This window comes from Oryctolagus cuniculus, chromosome 8 (genome assembly GCF_051225735.1).
Source record: "Oryctolagus cuniculus isolate XC-2025 breed Fujian yellow rabbit chromosome 8, ASM5122573v1, whole genome shotgun sequence".
Classification (NCBI taxonomy): domain Eukaryota; kingdom Metazoa; phylum Chordata; class Mammalia; order Lagomorpha; family Leporidae; genus Oryctolagus; species Oryctolagus cuniculus.
The window spans coordinates 120027556-120045418 of NC_142874.1; the positions used below are offsets into that span (position 1 = coordinate 120027556).

The following is a 17863-nucleotide window of genomic DNA, read 5'->3' on the forward strand; positions in this document are numbered from 1 at the left end:
GTTCTTTAGGGCATGAGCCCACTCTCCACTGCCGGCCATAAAGGACCATCAAATTTTATCAATGCGTGGCACTCCTTTGTTTACACTCGCTCAGGTACAACAGTATAGCCAACTTCATTTTTGTTTTCTGTCCGTCTCTACGGTTCTCCTGTCTTCCCCCATGTAGTAGATCAGATCACTGTACTCAGATCTCTTTGATTCCATTTTCCATTTTTGTGCGAGGCTTGGTTTTGCTGTGCTTTCCCAAGCAAGTGCTCGCAGCCTTTGTCTGGAGCACTCTGACTCCTGGTGCCTGATGTTCTGAAAGGGCAGAAAGCTGGACCTATGTGGGGATTATACCCCCTGCAGGGTAGACGTACCTGAGGACAGGCAGGTGCAGGCGAATCTGTGTCATAATTTATGCTGTGACGTCCTCTGCGATTAAGACCAGGCTCCCTCTGTAGGATTATGCTGAGGGTGGCATTGTTGCCTGGCTTTCTCCTCTCCTGTCCCACCGCTCCCTTCCTTCCAGGTTTCCCTTGGGAGCACTTCTTTAATAACTCACTTGGGCACACATTGTCATCTCAGGGCATGTAACTGGCGAGCCTGACCTAGGACATGCCGCAAGGAGTTGAGAGGTGGGCATTTGTCTGGCAAGTGGACGCGCGTGGAGTGGTTACTGTGGCCACTGCGGAGGAGGAAGGGGGATGCTCCCAGCCAGCTTCCTGTGATTTTGTTGTTATGGAGACAGATACTGGGCTATATTACAGTCGCTTTCCTCCAGGTAGGATGTTGCTGTGGAAACACAGAGCCCAGCGCCTCCAAGAACACTGTGTTCCAGTCCCAGCTGCTGTGGCCATCTGCTTTTTGTCTCATTAGCAGAAGGAGCCTAGTGCATCTGTGTCAGCCCAGCTCTCTGGAGAAGGGCCCTACCCCTGCACTTTGCCTGGGTGTGTGGGAATCTGGGGCTATTTTTAGGTAATTGTTACTAAATTAGATGGGAATGGAATCTTCCTGTGTTGTATGGTTTCAAAACAAGTGCTGAGCATCACAATGATTGCAGGCTCATCTCAACCTGGGGTCAGGCAGATCCACCTTAGACTCAGCCTAATGTTGAGCCTTTAGATTCTTTTGCCATTAGCTGCTCTGTCCTCAGGAGTGAGAATGACCATGCTAACTCATGGCCAATGCTTCTGCAGTCAAGGAAAGAAGATTTCCAATAGAGTGTTTATGGGATGTGGCATCACTTTATGGTGATGGCACTGATGCTGTAAGGTAGCGGTGTGACCCAAGGCTAGCACAGCAATGGATCATGGAGGGTCCCAATTACACTATAGTGTGGTAGATACAGTCTTATGGTTAAGAGCACAGGCTTTTTCCGATCTGGCTGAAAAGCCCATGAGAGTATTTCAGGCATGGAAAGCCAAGACACTCTGGCAAAAAAAAAAAAAAAAAAAAAAACACCTAAATGAAAGATCTCTGTGAGTGAGATCCCAGTGGAAAGAACAGGTCTTCAAAGAAGGAGGTACCTTTCTCTGAAGGGAGGAGAGAACCTCCACTTTGACTATGACCTTGTCTAAACAAGATAAGAGTCGGAGAACTCAAGGGGCTTCCATAGCCTTGGAAACTCATGACTGGAGCATGGGGAGATTACTGAGGCAATAAACAAGAGTGTCAATTTGTAAAGTCAACAACAGGAGTCACTGTGCACTCGCTCCTCATGTAGGATCTCTGTCCTTAGTGTGCTGTACACTGAGACTTAATGCTATAACGAGTACTCAAACAGTATATTTCGCTTTGTGTTTCTATGGGGGTGCAAACTGTTGAAAGCTTTACTTAATGTATACTAAACTGATCTTCTGTAAAAAAAAAAAAAAAAAAGAAGAAGAAATTATCAATTCCCAACTTGACTCTCACTGGGATTAAACATGACAATAGGTCTGATCTGATTTCATCATCATTTAAAAATCATCTATTATTTTACACTTTATGTTTCTGTGTGGGAGCAAACTGTTGAAATCTTTACTTAATGTATGCTAAACTGATCTTCTGTAGATAAAGAGAATCGAAAATGAATCTTGATGTGAATGGAAGGGGAGAGGGAGTGGGAGAGGGGAGAGTTGCGGGTGGGAGGGACGTTATGGGGGGGAAGCCATTGTAATCCATAAGCTGTACTTTGGAAATTTATATTCATTAAATAAAAGTTAAAAAAAAAAGCACAGGCTTTGAGAGAGAGAGGGAGAGAGGGAGAGAGGGAGGGAGGGAGGGAGGGAAGGAGGGGGAGAGAGAGAGAGAGAGATCAATTCAGTCTCCCACATGGTTGGCAGAGACCCAAGTATTTGAGCCGTCATCAGCTGCCTCCCATGGTGCATTTTAGTGGGAAGATAGAATCAGAGTGGAGCTGGGACTTGAGGGATGCAGGCATCTCAGGCAGCGTCTTAACTGCTGTGCTGAATGCCCACCCCCAGGCACAGGGTTCTGTGTTAGCTGGTTTTTGGGTTGACTTCTGAGATAGGGAGAGAGCCATAAAAGAGAGGTCTTTTAAAGGGTTATTTATTTTGCCTGTTAGAAATGGCAGTGGCTTCTGCTTTTCATTATTGTTACTGTTGTTGAAATGAAACTTTTCCAGTGAATTAGAATTTTTGAACTCAGTTCCTGACATTTCACTGCTTGCATCTCTTAGAGACATCAATTACATTAAGGGATACAGGGCAATTTTCAGAGAAAAGCAGTGGTATCATTAGGGTACAGTCAGAAAAACAGAAACCCTGCTAGCATTTCAAACATATCAGTATTTGTTATGAAATAAAATGCCTACCAAGGGGCAGTTTAAGATGCCCACATCTCATATTGGAGTATCTGCGTCTGAGTCCCAGCTCACAACTGCAGCTTCCTGCTAATGCAGAACCAAGTAGTTGAGTCCATGCCACCCACGTGGGAGACCTGGATTGAGGCCTGGCTCCTGGCTCCAGACTAGCGCAGGCCTGGCTGTTGCAGGCATTTGGGGAGTGTACCAGCAGATGGGGATTCTCTGTCCATCCTTGGCTCTTAAATAAATAAATTAATTAAGATATGCCCACAAAGATCAATAAGAGAGTTAAAGAAACAAGGGTCAAGAGGACAACTGTAACTATGGTTCATCCAGGGAGCCAGACAGATGTTGGTGCCACCCAGAGGAAACTATTGCTGGCCTCACAGCTCTGCTATAGCCTTGAGGGAGTGATCTTCAAGGGGACATGGAAGCTGTTGTTAAAATCCCCCTGGTGGGGAAGGGTCATTCTATCCCTTTTGTGTGTTCTAAGCCTTGCACTAGTGTATCTCACTGTAAGTGAAACCATACCCAGTACCTGTTGCCATCTGAGTGACATTTAGTTCTCAGGTTTACAGCCCTTGCAGTATAGGGGACAGCGAAGAAGAGAATGACAAAGTGTGGAGGGCCCATAGTTAATACCTAGCTATTCACTTCTCATGCTCAGTACCCAGCATCCTTGTTCTTATCCTCAGCACTTGTAAATCTGAATTGGGTTGCGATGTTTGCAAACTGAGTATTTCTGACTAGTCTATTGTCATTTTGCTTTTGATCTAATGTGGCCATATAAATACATACATCTGTGTATATGTACATATGTATGTATAATAGAGAAATTTATGATTATATACACAATAGATTGTTTGATGTGAGGTCAACTAAAAATCAGCATCCATTAAATGAAAGCTGAGCACTTGGGACCCAAGTTTACAATGGTATTAGCTACTAAGGATGGCAGAGTAACATTAACAATTGCAGTGATGATGATGATGATGATGATGAAGATGAAAGATACTGTTTGTCTTTACTGGGGGCCTCTGTCCTAAGTGCTTTACATTCGCCAACTCATTTAGTTCTCACCCCAATCATACAAGGTAGATTACTGTCTTCATTTTACAGATGAAGGAACTGAAGGGCCACATAGTTAAATAATTTTTCCAGTTTTGTGTAGCTAGTGAGTAACAGAACCAGGATTTGAATTCTAAACCAGTTCCCTGCTACTACAAAATACACAGAAATCCTAACAGTTACAACAGGATTTCATTCACTTGTTGTTTTAGTCTAAATGTGTTGTACTGAGTGCCACTGAAGCATGCGCGTACTCTGACTCTCCCTTCTGTTTACTACTTGTATTTTGTTATAAAATTAGGGGTTAATATTTAATGAGAGAGTCTATGTGCCAGACATTATGTTAAAAGATTTGGGGGCTTATGTGGTGGTGTTGTGGATTAAGCTGCCATCTGTGATGCTAACATCCTATGTGAGCACTGATTCGACTCCCAGCTGCTCCACGTTCAATCAAGTTCCCTGCTAATGTGCCTGGAAAAGTAGTGGAAGGTGGCCCAAGTGCTTGAGCCCCTGCACCCACATGGGAGGCTTGGAGTTCCTGGCTCTTGGCTTTGGCACAGGCATGGCCATTGCAGCCATCTGGGGAGTGAACTAGTGGATGATAGATCTCTCTATGTCTTTCCCTTTCTCTCTGTACCTCTGCCTTTCAAATAAACAAATAAATCTCTTTAAAAAAAGATTTTCAGGTAATACATCATGTAACACCAAAAACACCTGGATGAAACAAAGACTAACTATCTCAAGGACTAAATTAAGGAGGTAGCAGAGGTTGGGTTCAAAGTGTACAGCTGCCCTGGCCATATAGCTTGTAGCCAAATGTCATGATTGAGCACTTGATATGTGGCTAGTCAGAATTAACATGGATTGCAAGTATAAAATGCATACTGGAGTTCAAAGACTTTTCCCACTGTAGTACTTCTGTGAGATGCTACATTGAAGAGTAAGACTTAAACCTGGGGCCAGTGCTGTGGTGCAGTGGGTTAAAGCCCTGGCCTGAAGTGCCGGCATCCCATATGGGTGCCGGTTCTAGTCCCGGCTGCTCCGGGACTAGATCCAGCTCTCTGCTATGGCCTGGGAAAGCAGTGGAAGATGGATCAAGTCTTTGGGCCCCTGCACCCGCATGGGAGACCTGGAAGAAGCACCTGGCTCCTGCTTCGGATCAGCACAGCTCCGGCCGTTGTGGCCATCTGGGGAGTGAACCATCGTATGGAAGACCTCTCTCTCTCTCTCTCTTTGCATCTCCTCTCTCTGTGTAACTCTTTCAAATAAATAAAATAAATCTTAAAAAAAAAAGACTTAAACCCTCATTTCCCATTTCAGTCTCTGCCTATGCGTTCCTCTAACTATTACTGAGGCATTTGAACCTGTGCACATGCCACCGTCAGGCGTCCTGATAAACATAGTAAGAAAATCCAGTTAAAGAATATACAGAGAAGTGCACTAGAGCAGGATTGCTGAGTGGGCTGAGGGGTCTGACTGATGGAAAATTTCAACCAAGAAGTGCAATAAAACAACAAAGACTCATTGGGGCCAGAGGAGAGAAGACAGAGACGCTGCTGCAGCCAGCTGCTGGCTGTGAGCCGCCATCTTATCACACCAAGGTAGGAAGAAATCCCTGTGCACTCCGCTACTTGCAGTTTTAGCTGAGAGGGAATTCCACAGTCACTCACAGACTTTTACTTCAGGCTGGAGAACTGATTGGGCTCTGAGCATCTGCCCATCTTGGTGTAGGGACGCCCTCTTGTTTCCTTCCCCTCCCCCACTCCCACAGAGTGCCATACTCTCTGCAAAACGTCCTGCAGCGTGCCTCTGTTCTTCCATCATCATAGTCAGAGTCAGGACAACGTGTGGGGCACAGGACAGATCCCCTGCATCCCGCAGCTGTGGGAGTTTTGGGGCCTTAGCCCCATGTACTCCATGTGAGCAAGGGGGATTCACCTTAGCTTCTGGGCTAACACCAGGAGCAGCCCATAAAAGAATCCACTCCACCATAGGAAATCTCAATAATGACCCCACTGTACCCTGCAAAACCAGGACCGTAGTAATTATTTCTAAATTTCTTGGTGCAACTAGAATCTACCTGGTGAATATAGGGAAGACCTCCCTGCCATTCCACCCCTCTGGACTCATCCCATCCAGAGTAAAGTCTCCTGTAGTCACCTTATAGGACTGGAGCAGACTTCAGTTCACATCCTTTAGTCCTAGGACTAGGGCTGTTGGTATTATAAGTCCCAGCACCAGTTGGACGCTCTTAGAAGGACCTGAGGAAGGGGATCTCTGCATCACACAATCCTAGAGCCACAAGCCCTGGCATCACTCAGGCTTGCCAACAGGACAAGGGGACAGCCACACTATCTCCCTCTGCACTGAGAACAAGGCCCTGGCTATCATAGTCACCAGAGGGACTGATACTGGGCTCTCTGTGGGCCAATGGTATACACCCAAGGAAACCCTTATTCATCTCAAAGCCACACTTCTATCCCCATGAACTGCAGTACACGAGTCCACTGTGTCACTTATATACACAGCTGACATTGATTAAGAGAATAGATATCACTCAGAGACTACAATCCTGGGCTCACCTAGAACCAAAGCCAAAGCAACAAGCCAAGTGATACCCCATATCAGCTAAACCATAAACTTTTTTTTTAAGATTTATTTATTTATTTGAAAGAGTTGCATACAGAGAGAAGGAGAGGCAGAGAAAGAGGTCTTCCATCCGCTGGTTCACTCTCCAGTTGGCTGCAATGGCCGGAGCTGTGCTGATCTGAAGCCAGGAGCCAGGAGCGTCTTCCAGGTCTCCCATGGGTGCAGGGGCCCAAGGACTTGGGTCATCACCTACTGCTTCCCCAGGTCATAGCAGAGAGCTGGACTGGAAGTGGAGCAACCGGACTTGAACTGGTGCCCATATGGGATGTTGACACTGGAGGTGGCTTCATCTGCTACGCCATAGCACCAGCACCACCATAAACTCTTTTACAATAAAACCTACTCTATAAAGAAGAAGGGACAAATATACCAGATGGGCAGAAGTCAATGGAGGGACTTGGGAAACACGAAGAAGCAAGGTGGCATGATGGCTCCAAAAGAACACAAAACTCCTCCAGAATTAGATCCTGAACTGAAGGAAATCTATGGAATTACAGATATAGAATTCAAGATAATGATTGGAAGGAAACTCAATGAGATGCAAAAGAAAACAGATAGATTAAAGAAACGAGGAAATCATAGAGTGACATGAATGAAAATGTAGTAAGGAGATAGAACTCATTAGGAAGAATCAGGGCGTGGCCTGGTTGAGAAAGGTCTTCCTTTTGCTGTTGGTTCACCCTCCAATGGCCGCCGCAGCCGGTGCTGCGGCCGGCGCACTGCGCTGATCCGAAGGCAGGAGCCAGGTACTTCTCCTGGTCTCCCATGGGGTGCAGGGCCCAAGGACTTGGGCCATCCTCCACTGCACTCCCTGGCCACAGCAGAGAGCTGGCCTGGAAGAGGGGCAACCAGGACAGAATCCGGCGCCCCGACCGGGACTAGAACCTGGTGTGCCGGCGCCACAAGGCGGAGGATTAGCCTAGTGAGCTGCGGCGCTGGCCTGCTTTGGAACTTTTTGCTGTACTTTTGTCACACAGAGGTAGTAGAGGATGAATCAGCAATGCCCAAAAAAGATGCACACATACTTTTGGCAAGGTTTAATGAACAAATTGAACCCATTTATGAATTGCTTCAAGACACAGAGGATGTGAACTTGGCCTATGAACTACTTGAACCAGAACCCACAGAAATCCCAGCCCTGAAACAGAACAAGAACCCTGCAGCAGCCTCTGTTGGAGCTGCTGATGTACCAGTGGGCACCAGGAGGAAGCATGGACTTCCAAAGGTCCCTCTTATGAGGACTTATCCACTCAGCATGTTGTCATTAACATGGATGACCAAGATCTTCATCAAGCCTCACTGGAGGGGAAAGCTGCCAAGGAGAGGCCTATTTGGTTGAGAGAAAGCCCTGTCCAATATAGATGCATTTCAGGAGCAGGAGGAAGGCCATGCGGGGCCTGATGATAACGAGGAGGTCATGCGAGCACTACTTATTCATAAGAAAAAGGCTTCTTCCACTGCAGTGGGCTCAGTGGGGGCAGCTGCTCCTGGTTCAGTGACTCTGAGAGTGAGACCAGTGAGTCGGATGATGACTGTCCACCCTGTCCAGCGGCACATCATCAGGAAGAGGACGAGTGTGAAGAAGTAGCAGATGACTCCTTTGTCATGAGGGCTGGCCGTCCATACACCTACAGTGAAGTGAGCCAGGGGCCAGAGCTGGTGGCCCAAATGACACCCAAAGAGAAAGAAGCGTACATAGCAACGGGACAGTGCATGTTTCAGACCTCTTTGAGTGAGCTCTCCCTCCCTTTTCCTCTTCTCTCTGGCACAGTTTTCCAAAAGATAGCCCTGGTCTTTGAGGATAAGTTGTTAAGTGGCTCTGTGACCCTGTTGATGTAAAGCAACTGGTATCTTTGTTTTACACAAAGAATAATGGGAAAGAAAGTTTGATTTTTTTGTACCAGAAATTTTCCAACAAGGCATGTTTGCCGTAAGGTTTGCTTTCCCAGCTACTATTACAGTGTTAATATTTTACTGTATTTCCTTATCTAATTTTTGCCCTTTTCTAACACACATTTTCCTGCCTTTTCGAATGAGTTAGGGAGGTCTGTAAGGTGATTTCATCATGTCTGCCTGTACAAGCCTACTATGATAAGTTACATACAATCACTCACCACATCCTTTTATCTACTCTGACCCAGCATTCCAAATAAATCTTGATATTGCTTTCAGCCAAAGCAGCTTGCTGATGAGCAAATTATTGATTAGGAGAGAAAACTCATTTCCCCCAAATTAAGTTTGGGGTTAATATGTAAGGGGAAGTGGAGGAGTGTATGTGGAAGAGGGAAGGCTATGCTTGGACCTCATGATCAATGTCTACACCTTAGACATTAGAATTTGTGTCTTTAGAATTGATCAGAATGCTAGATTCTGTTATCTTGCTTAATGCCTTTTAGTTGGGCTTTGAGTGGAAGAAAATGAAGTATTTTTGGTAAATTCCTTTGAAGAAATTAGAAAAAGTATGTTCTTAGGACAAGGAGTCCATTGTAAAGGATTGAAGATTGCAGAGTATTGGAAATAGTGCCTTAGAACTGCCTGTGTTTGTTCTGTTTTGAGAATTCTCTTTTATAAAGCTGAGACTGGTTCTCTGATTTTTTTCTCTACTTTTACAGACTTCCTGTCAATGCTTTAACTTGTTTAATGAGGCCATTCCAGCAGAAATGAACAAAGAATAATTGATTACTCTTCCCTTGCTCACATACACTCCCTTTAAATGTCATGGAAGGCTTTCTTTGTCTGTTTTGATTCTTGTCAGACATGGTGTTTTAGAGTGTGTATTTTTAAACATTGTAACCTCAAAATATATAGTTTCTTTGGGTTTCTGATGTGTACCATATTCCCTAAGACAGAACTTTAAAAATGAAGACCTTGCATACGAAGATCTATGATAATTGTCTTTTTTGTAATATTTTTCTTTGCATTATAATTTTTAAGTATTTATCACTATATATAGTATATGAATGAAGTTAAGATAGTGTTTTAGAGTATTGGAGTCTTGTATGAAGTGATGTTTCATTTACTTGGGTTGTATTAATGAATATTGACAATGAATCTATTTTATACTGACTGAAATTTGTTAATCCAGCTCTGTAACAACTTGAACCATAATTAAATTGAATACTCTTCCCATTAAAAATTTTTAAAAGCAAAAAAAAAAGAATCAAATAAAAAATAAATAAAAAAGCATAAAAAATAAGAAAAGAGGACTCAAATAGATATTTTGGAGATGAAATCTTAAATCAGTGAAATAAAAATATGTGATCAAGAGCTTTAACAGTAGAGTAGACTAAATGGAGAAAAGAATTTTTGACCTTGAGGACAGAACTTTTAAATAACCCAATCAGACAAAAATAAAGACAAAAAGATTAAAAAGAATGAAGAAAGTCTATGCAAAATATGGGATACCATTAAACAACCAAATGCTCATATTATAAGTATTCCTGAAGGAGAAGAAAAGGAAAAAAAAAATTTAGCACCTGGGGCCACGCTGTGGCTTAGTGGGTAAAGCCTCTGCCTGCAGTGCTGGCATCTCATATGGGCGCTGGTTCAAGTCCTGGCTGCTCCACTTCCCATCCAGCTCTCCGCTGTGGCCTGGGAAAGCAGTAGAAGATGGTCCAAGTCCTTGGGCCCCTACACCTGCATGGGAGACCCAAAGAAACTCCTGGCTCCCAACTTCGGATTGGCGCAGCTCTGGCCCTGGCAACCAATTAGGGGAGTGTACCAGTGGATGGAAGATCTCTTTCTCTCTCTCGTTCTGCCTATTCTTCCCTCTCTGTATAACTCTTTCCAATAAATAAATCTTTAAAAAAAGAAATTTAAAACATCAAGCACCTGCTAAATGATATAACAGCTGAAATTTTCTCAGGTCTTGAAAGAGACATGAACATCCAAATACAAGAAGCTCAAAGAACTGCAAACAGACTCAACCAAAAAAGGCCTTCTCCAAGGCATATTGTTGTTAAAATGTCAAAAGTTAAAGGCAAGGAGACAATTGTAAAGACAGAAAGAGAAAAGCATCAGGTTACATAGAAAGGAAAACCAATTAGATTAGCACTAGGCTTTTCAGCAGAGAGCCTACAGACCAGAGGAGAGTGGGATGATATATTCAAGGTCTTAAAACACTTTGATCCAAGAATATTATATCCAGTGATGCTATCTTTTAAAAGTGAAGGAGCAGTAAAGTATTTTTTCAGACAAACAAAACCTGAAAGAATTCATCGCCACCAGACCATCCATACAAGAAATTCTGAAGGGTGTCCTGTATTTGAAGTAAAAATCATGAAAACACCTGACAGCAACAAATTCACTAACAGAGCAGGTAGAATCATTATCCAATCAACAAAATGACAGGTCTTAGTTCTTATCTATCAATACTAACCTTGAATGTAAGTGAATTAGATTCAGCAACCAAAACACTTAGGTTGGCTGAATGGATAAAAAAAAAAAAAAGACACAATTATATGTAGTCTACAAGATACTCACTTCAGAAACAAAGATACACACAGACTGAAAGTGAAGGGCTGGAGAAAGGTATACCAGGCAAATGGAAACCACAAGCAAGCAGGCATAGCTATTCTGATATCAGATAAAACAGATTTTAAATAAAAAGCTATAAAAAGGGCATTATATCTTGATAAAATATTCAATTCAGCAAGAAGACATAGCAATTATAAGTATGTATACACCTGACACAAGACCACCCAGATATACACAGAAATATTATTAGACCTAAAAGGAGAGAAAGACTCCAATACAATAATAGTGGGTGACTTCAACACCCCAGTGTCATCAATGGACAGATCATTCAGACAAAAAAGTGAAAGCAGATACATCAGGGTTGAAACATACTTTTGAGAAAAGGGACCTGACACATACTTACAGGACATTTCGCCCAACAACTACAGAATACACATTCTCCTCATCAGCATGTAGAACATTTTCTGGGCTAGACCACATATTAAGCAACAAATCAAGTCTCAGCAAATTTTAAAAGACTGAAATTATTCAATGTATCTCAGACCATAAAGGGGTAAAACTAGAAATCAACAGCAAGAACAATAGAACACTCATAAATACTTGGAAATAAAACAACATTCTACTGAATGATCAATGAGTCACTGAAGAAATTGAAAAGGAAATAAAAAACTTTCTTGTCAGGGCTGGCGCTATGGCATAGTGGGCAAAGCTGCCACCTGCAGTGCCAGCATCCCATATGGGTGCTGGTTCGAGTCCTGGATGCTCCTCTTTCCATCCAGCTCTCTGCTATGGGCTAGGAAATCAGTAGAAGATGGCTCAAGTCCTTGGGCCCCTGTACCCATGTGGGAGACCTGGAAGAAGCTCCTGGCTCCGGATTGGCACAGCTCTGGCCCTTGTGGCCATTTGGGGAGTGAACCAGCAGATGGAAGACCTCTCTCTCTCTTTCTCTCTCTGCTTCTGCCTCTCTGCCTTTCAAATACATAAATAAATTAAAAAAAAAAAACTTTGTTGAGATAAATGAAAATTAAAGCATAAAATATCAAAACCTATGGGATACAGCAATAACAATATTAAGAGAAGTTTATAGCATTAAGTGCTAACATTAAAAAAAGGGACATGTCTCAAAGATTTAATGATACAGCACCAGCCCCTGATACATCTTGAAGACTTAAAAAACAAGAACAAACCAAACCCAAATCAGCAGGAGGCAGGAAATAATAAGGATCAGAGTAGAAATAAATAAAATTGAAACTAAAAAATTGCAAAAGGTTAACAAAACAAAAAGTTGAGTTTTTGAGAAGCTAAACAAAATAGATAAACTTCTAGTCAGACTAACAAAAAAGAGAAAAAACTCAAAGTTAAAGATGAAAAAGGAGAATTATAATGGAAAACATTGAAATACAAAGGATCATAAGAAATTACTATGAAGAACTATATCCTTATAAACTGGAAAACCTTGAAGAAATAGATAAATTCCTTGATTCACATAACCTAACAAGATTAAATCAAGAAGATACTGATAATCTAAGCTGAACCATAACAAGCAATGAGATTGAAGCAGTAATCAAAGTTCTTCCATCAAAGAAAAGTCATGGACCTGATGGCTTTACCACTAATTCTACAAAACATTCAAAGAGGAAGTAAGTCCAATACTCTTCAAGCTATTCCAAAATATTGAGCAGGATGGAATACTGCCAAACTCTTTTTATGAAGCCAGCATTACTTTGATACCAAAACCAAACAAAGAGATGACAAAACTATAGGCCTATATCCTTAATGAACATAGATATAAAGATTCTCAACAAAATACTAGTAAATTGAAAACAAAAACACATCAAAAAGACCATATCAAGTGGGATTTATCCCAGAAATGTAAGGGTGGTTCAACATTCACGAATCGATAAACATTATAAATCACATTGAGAGAATGAACAAAAACCATGTGATCATCTCAGTAGATACAGAGAAAACATTTGATAAGATTCAATGCCCCTTTTTGATAAAAACTCTTCACAAGAGAACATTCCTCAAAATTACAAAGGCTATGTATCACAAACAAATAGCCAGTATCGTACTGAATGGGGAAAAACTGAAAGCATTTCCCCTCAGATCTGGCACATGACAAGGATGTTCTATTTTACTACTCTTATTCAAAATAATACTGTAAGTTTTAGCAACAGCAATAGGAAGGAGAAAGAAATACAGGACATCAAAATTGGAAAAGAGGAAGTCAGCTTATCCACGTTTGCAGGCGACATGATGTTGTACATAGAAAAACCTTAACACTCCACCAAAAGGCTGTTAGAATTGATAAACCAATTCAGTGAAGTTGTAGGTTACAAAATAAACATACACAAAACAGTAGCTTTTTTTGTATGCTAGTGATGAACTCAGAAAGAAATCCCATTTACAATAGCCACAAAAATCAAACATTTAGGAATAAATCTAATCAAAGAAGATCTCTACAATGAAAATTATCAAACATTGATGAAGGAAATCATCACGGACACAAAAATAGAAAGTTATTCCTGGTTCATGGATCAGAAGAATCAATATCAATATCATTAAAACATCATACTATCAAAAGTAATTTACTGAACTAATGCAATCCCTATCAAAATACCATTGGAATTTTTTTTTGCCAGAGTTAGAAAAAGCAATCCTATAATTCATATGGAATCAGAAAAGACTCTGAATAGTCAAAGCAATCCTGAGCAAGAAAAACCAAGCTGGAGGCATCACAATACCTAATTTCAAAGCATACTACAAAGCTATAGTAATTAAAACAGCTTGGTACTTCCATAAAAACCAATACATGGATCAATGGAACAGAATAGAGAGCCAAGAAATTAACCCCTGTACGTAACTGTTTTTTGACAAAAGTGCTTATACCATACAGTGGAGTAAGGATAATCTCTTCAACAAATGGTGCTGGCAAAACTGGATGTATATATGCTGAAGAATTAAATTAGATTCATACCTCTCACTATATGCAAAAATCAACTCAAGATGGATCAAAGACCTAAATTTATGACCTGAGACTATGAAGTTGCTGGAAGAAACTATAGGGGAAACACTCTCAGGTGTTGATGTAGGGTGTGGGGAGCAACTCGGACTAGACTAAGTTACTGGAATTAAGACTTATTCTATGCATCTGCTCTCCCACAATATGGCGCTGGGAGAGGAGAAAACAGCTTCTACGCAGCTGCCTCTTGCCAACTTGAGTGATGACCTCCAGGAGCTGATCCTGCTCCTGATTGGAGGAGAGCAGTGTACTCGGCGTGTGGGCAGCCGAGTTGGGATTGGCGGAAGAGGACTATAAAGGAGGAGAGAGACAACATGCACCAGGAACATCTAAGGGGAACATCTATCTGAAGGAACACCTGTGCAGCCCCCGAGAGAGCCGGCCGGCGGTGTGCCGCTCCCCCGCGGAAGTGGGGAAAGTGGCCAGGGGGAACCGCCCTTCCACGGAGGTGGAGGGGACGGTAGCCAACCCGGGAAGAACCAGCAGCAAACCCGGGGAGGTCCGAGCAGACGAAAGAACAGCGCAGGGTCCTGTGTCGTTCCTCCACGAAGAGGGGGAGCAACAGTAGGGGATGATTTCTTGGACAAGACCCCCAAAGCACTAATGAGTTGGAATGTATAAATTAATCAATATGGCCACTTTAGGAATAACTGCCTCTAAATTTCTGACTTGGACTTGTACCATACATGGATAACTTGCTCAACTCTTGTGTCTTGGAATAATTTATCTTTTTAAATTTTTTTTCTCTTTTTGAATAATTAAAAAAATTTTTTGCAACTCTACAATCATGTCAGGCTGTTTACCTAATAAAGCAATGCAGTTAGCAATTCTATATCAGGAGTTTCCTGATTCAGCTGTTCTGAGTTCTTAGGTTTAGCCAATGTGTGTGCCTTTTATCATCTTTTATGTTTAAAAATCAATTGGATTGTGACAACATGGGGTGAACCTGGAGGACATTATGTTATCTGAAAAAAGTCAGGTATAGACAAACATTGCCTGGTCTTGCTTAGGAATGTAATCTATAAAAAGTTGATTTTAGAGTAGAATGGTGGTTAGCAGAGGCTGTGGGGTAGAAAATTGGGAGAGATGTTGGTCAAAGGATAGGAGGAATAACTGAGAGATCTATTGTATATCAGTGGTTTCTATTGTTAACAGCATACTTATAGTTGAAAATGGCTAAAGTAGATTTTAGCATTTTTGCTAAAAAATACATGTGAGATAATGTATATGTTCATTAGCTTGATTTAGCCATTCCACAATGGAAACATATGTCAAAGCATCATTTATTTTGCACTGTATTTGTGTATGTGTGTATTTGTCAACCCACCAAACAATTAGATTTGACAGCTCTGTTCTCTTTTCTCTCAATACTCTTCATTCTGCTTACAATGTAGGTAGTTTTTATCTGTTTTTAGATAGGGTTGGACTAGAAGGTTCTAGAAGGTAAGGGCTGTGGCTTACTTGACTTTCCATTCCTATGCTAGGCATAATATACCTTCCCTACTGTGCTGAATGAAAGAATGAACGAGTGAACAAATGAATGAGACTGTATTTTCCATACCAAAAAATCATGGCTTAAAAATATTTTTATACTTATGTTTTCTGTCATCCTTTTCTAATTTACCAGTATTTCTTTTTAAATAATATGTACTTTGGATTGTCATTCTTAGATGGGGAAATAGTAACTTAAGATGATTTTTAAAGATTCCAAACTAAGTCATGAGACCTAGCAGTTGAATTGCACCTTTCCTCTGAAAGCACTTTGCTTGGTAGAGATCAACCCTGCAGAAATACTGTACAATGGTTTTTCTAAAGGGAGCCTCTAATTCTACAGAAGATTAATTCAGTCCCTGTAGATCTCTATCATCTGACAGGTTTCTGAATGGAATCCTGCAGCCACCTCTCCCTTTCTGTATCTGGCCACTCTAAGAGTTCTTCTTAGTCATGTTTCTGGGCATGATCATTGCCCAGAAAAATTCAGGATAAAGTAGCCAATTCAAAGTCTGCTGTCACAGGTTTAGCTACAGAAATGGGTGTTTTTGGCTTGTTTAGCTGTCTATGGGATCAGATTTCCCAGACAGTAGCCAAATCTGCTGCACATTATGCTATGGAACCAAAATTCAAAGTAAAATAACACTACTGCCAGTTTGGGAGCTGTGAAACCTTGACAGTCATGAATAAGAATTGTTAACAGTCCAAATTCTGTAGTGGTTTAATGCCATAAAAATTAAGTCAACCCTTCAAAAGTTTTTAATATAATTTGTACTATCTTTGTTAGTAGATATTGAGCTTAATTGATTCCCATATTATGTGTAAACAGAACAGGTTGGAATTGTTATATTTCAATATTATGAGAAATTGATATATTTTCCCTCAAAAAAGACATTTCCATGTAGAAAAAGCAAATTAAATTATTTTCCTGGCTTATATCAAAGATTTAATATTCATAATTGATTATTCTTGCTTCATTTTGTGCACAGCTTATTTACTTACATAGTGGCAATAACAATGAAAGTAACAAAACAGATACCATGTGTTAAGTGTTTCCTATGTGCTAAGAACCTTCCATGTTTTATGCAGTTTAATACCCCAAGAATTCACAAGAACATTATCGCCACTTTACTAATGTGGAAAGTCATATGTCAAGGTGAAGTCAGTAAACAGTATGGCTAGTATTTGAACCATTATATGATTATAAACTCCCTGTTCTTCCTGATATTTCAAGTTACTCCCTCTAGTTCGTCTTTTTTTTTTTTTTTTTTTTTTTTTGGTTAAGAGCTTTCAGAATTAAAGTATGTAGAGTGAAGACATGCATATATTGAAGGCTAGGGGCATTTTTTTTTTCTAGATGGAAGGTAAGGGCATATGTATTTTTATTTATTTATGTATTTATTTTGGGCATATTTATTAAACATCACTCAAACTATGACTAGAAGAAGTCACCACTGGCCTTATGGCCAAAGTCCAAGTGCTCACCATCTAATTCTCAGCTGATGTTTGTATGGGAAGCATGAGAGTGAGAAGAGAGCAAGCTGATGCAAGGGTGCATCATGGTCTCCAGTGTGGGAGGCTGGAACTTGGTCCTCCCAGGATGCTTGTGAGGAGCCATGTCAAATGCACCTTGGAATTGTCTGCCTGCTGTACAGCTATGCTCAAGGTCACTATTATACACGTATCTGGTGCTGAATCTATAGTAGTGCCTGATTACACTGCTGTGGCTCATGTGCAACACGGATTTGTTTTTGTTGTCATACCCGTGTAGTTGCTGATGTTTCTTAGGATGGTGGTGGTATAAAATGTGCTTCTCTGTGGGCCTGAGACGGTAGAAAGGATTTAACTGAACTCCAGTTCAGAACGAAGATGTTTGGCTCCAATAATGGAGATAATGGAGATGAATTCAGTCAGATCCACTTGAGACACTTTTCCTATCACACCATATTCATGGCAAAGCAAGTGACAGGTGTTGGAAGAGGAAGGGTATGTGTTGAGAGGTGGATCTGGAACACCTCAACTCATTTTCCTTGTAGAATACTGGAGTGAGTCTAGTGCCCAGCGGTTAGTTGGATTTCACGGGCTTGTTTGCTTCTTATTGTGCTCCATCGAGTCTCTGTAGCAATATCCAAGGCAAGAGAGGCAAGAAGAAATGAGGACTGTAGTCAAAGCCCCTGCACCAGAGCAGTTCTAGGATTTGATTAAGAAACAAGCAGAATACTTGCACTGACTTCTGTGTCATGTCAACTTTTGAAAACTCAACAACTAGCCTGTTGGCCTCTCGGCACGTGTACTACAGCATCCTCACCACAAAGGATCTGAAATTGACCGTGCCTTCCTAAACCTGAGTCTTGAGGCTGGCAACA

General features: G+C 41.4%; 1 pseudogene; it reads left to right on the forward strand.

The window, feature by feature from the left end:
- Positions 1-597: 597 nt before the first annotated feature.
- On the forward strand, positions 598-8344 carry LOC103350824 (general transcription factor IIE subunit 1 pseudogene; annotated as a pseudogene).
- The last annotated feature ends 9519 nt before the right edge of the window (positions 8345-17863 follow it).